The sequence below is a fragment of the Otolemur garnettii genome, unplaced genomic scaffold (assembly GCF_000181295.1).
Source record: "Otolemur garnettii isolate 467f Iridium unplaced genomic scaffold, OtoGar3 scaffold00082, whole genome shotgun sequence".
NCBI lineage: Eukaryota > Metazoa > Chordata > Mammalia > Primates > Galagidae > Otolemur > Otolemur garnettii.
This window is the reverse complement of record NW_003852477.1, coordinates 367,954-372,067: the sequence shown is the minus strand read 5'-3', so window position 1 is coordinate 372,067 and position 4,114 is coordinate 367,954. Positions and strand designations below refer to the sequence as shown.

Here is a 4,114-nt window from a genome sequence, read left to right as displayed (position 1 = left end):
TATAGTGAAGGGGAACTGAGAGGGCAATTTTAACCTCAAGGAGTGCCAGTCTATTCAAGTTTCAGCCTTGTGTAGAAAGTGAGGGCACAATCACATCATACTGTCCTGGGCTATCATTTCTGGCCCCAGATGGGGTCTCTTCTGCTTGTGTCTGAAAGGCAAGGGGTCAAAGACTTTCTCTGAAGTGGTGGGCAGGGCAGTGGCACATAAATTGGGAGGCCTGTAGGAGAAGTCAGGGTCCCTTCATGGTGGTGTTAGGGAACTAAAGTTTTGTCCTATCTGGTGGTCTAAGGAGCCAGTTGGGCCCCAGCTGTGCCAAGGCCTTAGAGATGCTGAGAAGGCTCAGAAAACTTAAGCCTCTGCCTGCCTCTGTCCCTACACCACTGTTTTAGAAGATACTTGGGTAGAACGAATCCCAGGTACCGGGGCAGGGCAGTTCATCTTGTGCCTATGGAGTAACTAGGGCTGGAAGAGGAAGAGAATGGAAATAATTCTGAGCCCCTGGTTGGGGGTAGGGGAGAGGATGGGGTTTTACACCTGCACACAGCTGGAACACCTAATTTTAGCTCTGTTTCCCCTAAGACCAAACACATAAAAGTCCCTGCTTAACCTACTCTACTACTTCCTTGCTCCCATCTTCCTACCACGATGAGCTGCCTCAAACCAGAGACCAGATGCTACAGAGCCTAAGGTAGAGAACCCTAGGAAAAGTACCCTGGGAATTCAGGCATGCTATCAGCATGACTGGTGTTACCAAGACACAGGCCCACTTCTCTGCTATACTCACCCAGGTTTGCCCACAAGTACACAGGCAGACCCAGGTCCCCACCTTCCTGGGCCCCCACAAGGAGAACAAGCACATTTGGACTCCGGCAGGGTAAGCTCCACTTTCTTGTCCTGGGGCATAACTCCAAAACATTTCTTGAGCACCTACTATTTGCTAGGGCCCCCGAAAGGAGTCAACTCCATTACATACCTGCATCTGAAAAGTTAGCAATGCATTGTAAGGTTGGGTAAATCCATGAATGACTGAACCATAAAGCAAATTAAAATAACTGCAACAACCTTGCAGGGCTGGAAAATAAATCTTAGATTGGAAGCTGGAAAGCCTGGATGAGAGTTCAAGTTTCCTCATTTGTGAAATGGAATGAATAGCATTGATTCAAATGATAGAATGAATGGATTCTAATGGGAAAATGCTGTGCTAACTGGAAAGCACTGATATGGTCAAAGGGCTGGTAGAAGGTAGAACACATCATACAAAGTCTTAGGACTTGGGAAGAGACCAAAATTGCTTCCACTTGGTCCACAGCTTAACACCATACCCAGGTCAGTCTTTGTCCTTCACTCTCTCAGATCAAGATGACCTTCACCAGTCACCAATAACCAATTTCAAGAACTCACAGTAACTGACTACCATTTACTAAGAGCTTACTAAACCACATGTGTTATCTTATTCAATCCTCAACCAATCCTGGTCATTTTCAATTTGTTCCCAGAAGAGGAACCTGATTCAGAAGGATGAAGTCAGTTGCCCAATGTTGTCCTACTCACAAGTGGAAAGATAAGCATGAGAAGTGGGAACCAATTGTGCCTCCCTTCCTACTGCAGGTATCTAAAGCGTTGGCCCAGCCATACCATGTGGACCCAGAGATGGGGCATGTACTCTCCCTGTCCTAGAATGATTCATAGGCAAATTACTGTGGAGACCCATTTCTTCATTGTGCCATCAATTTATTGTTTTCTTCTAAAACAAACAGAAATGAGCCAATCTCTCCAGCTACCAGTCCTTTGGGGCTCCACAACTTTCTGGAAGTCTACTTCAGCACCCTGAAACCCTCCAGTCTCCAGCATGCCCGGTCTGACCCCCAGTGGCACTAAGGTCAGTTCTTTAGGGCACTCTCCCAGCAAGGCAGTGGCTGCCCTACAGGCAGGATCCACTGTCCGGCAAAGGAAAAATGCCAGTTGTGGAATAAAAAGCACAGGTTTGTGACCTCAGCAGGCATGGGGCATGTGACAATTCTATATGGAAGAGTCACCTGGGCTCAGAGTTGGCCCTGTTCCAATACTGGTTATGAGTCTTCTGTTCATCGTTTCTATATTTATGTTGCACAGTTGGGCCAACTACACTCATTCATAGATTGTTACATCCATCTGTGATCTAAAGAAGGAGGAAAACATCCAACATATCTTGGACCAAAAGTATAGTGATTTTCTGTTTTTGTGGAAGAAATTTTCTGCAAGCCTACTATTTTAGAGGGGACTTTACAAGAATTGATTTTGAGAAATCAATTTTTTTTCTATGGCTAATAAACTTTTAAATTCATTTAAAAAATAAATAAAACAAGTAGAAATGAACTTAATAGGAAATATCAGAACTACTACCAGATGAAGCTTGTTGGGTAAGTATATGAAGCGGGTTGCCATGTAAAATAAATTTTTAACCAAGGGGATCTTCCTTGGCTCTGTCTCATTCAATGTTTTTAACAAACACATTGAAGGCTTATTTATCCAATCTGTAATCTCAAAGCTGGGAGGCATAGCTAACATGTCAGATCCAAAACAAGATCAACAAGAATGTGAATTCACTTGAAGATGAGTACAAACTATAACAAGATGAAATCTTAACAGTTGGGCATACATAAATCCCACGTTTATGTTCCAAAAATTGACTACATTAAGTATATAACATGAAAGTGGTTTGACAGGAGATCATATGAAAAAGACCTGAGGCAGTTAGTTAGAGTGAGCGCCACATGTACGAATGGTATAGCGAGAAAAATAAGAGTGTCCCTAAAAGGAGAGGTCACCCTCAACACAATTTAGCACTGCTCTCACCACATCCTGCTGTGCCCAGCTGTGGCTGCCACATCATGAGGCCACATGAAGTCACAATTCTGAGCTGTCTGAATTTCATGAGCACATGACCATGAAATAAGATACCACAATGTCTTTATGAGCTTCCTATTTCCAAAGGACTATCAGGTGAAAGATGCCAGCCAGTTCTGTGTGGCCTGTCATTGACGTATAGGACTTAAAGGGAGGGTTTCAGCTTAATTTTATGAAACTCTACTGGAAAGAAAATTGAATACCTAGGGGCCCAAAGGGATGGGAGGATGTTTTCCTTTAGAGACATTTGGAAGCTCAAAGGTGTATCTGACAGGGGACTCCTGTCTAGGAGATTTATGTCTTGGAAGAGGGAGGAGGCAAAGTAGGCAACAGTCTGGTTTCAAACAGGTTGATCATCAGAATCGCTAGTGTTGCTTATTTAAAAATTACTTTCCAGCCTCACAGCAGATCTACTGAAACAAAATCTCAAGAATGTGGCTGGAGAATCTGTATTGTTTTGAAGTGCACAAGGCAGACTTGTAGATTAAGAGACCAGATACAACAATATTAACCTTGTATGAAGCCTAGATGTAAAAAAAAAGTATAAAAGTCATTTTGCTCAGGCCAGTAGATCTGATGAGTGTTAGTAACTGTCCCTCAAAATAAATTGTTTCCACCTTTTTCCTCTTTTAAAAAAAAGACATTTTGGAACACCATGGCAATTTTTAATAGAAATTATTTATTAGGTATCATTGAATTCTTTGTAATTTTCTTAGATATATTTTAGAAATATCAGAGAATGTCCTTATTCTTTGGTAATACAAGCTGAAGTTTTAAAAAGTCAAGTGTCATATCTACAACTTACTTTTTTTAAACAATGAATTACTTTTAAATGGTTCAAGAAAAAAAAGAACAAATGAGACAAAAATATTGACAGAGGGGCAATCATTGTACTCTTCTTTTGACTTTTGTGGAAGCTTGAGATTTCTCAAAATAAAGTTAGGGAAAAAAATTAAGCTACTAGGTTACTGTGATATGAGCCCCAGACAAGATAAACTCTGCTATTCCATCTAGGCTAAGAGCCTGGAGCCTGATGCAAGGCTGAATGCATTCTTTGTGGCTTACAGAGCTGGATGTTCTATGCTGGGGCAGTGTCACAGCTGAGACTGAGTCTTGCAGTGTGACATTAGACCACAGTGACCCCTAGAGGTACCCTGTGCAGTCAGGGTACACCAGTCCGTCAGCCTCAAAGGCATGTTCAGTAGAAAAGAGAAACCCGGCTCGG

General features: G+C 42.3%; 1 pseudogene; it reads left to right on the top strand.

Moving 5' to 3' along the window:
* Positions 1-1,852: 1,852 nt before the first annotated feature.
* LOC111726827 lies at positions 1,853-2,140 on the top strand (annotated as a pseudogene).
* Positions 2,141-4,114: the final 1,974 nt, after the last annotated feature.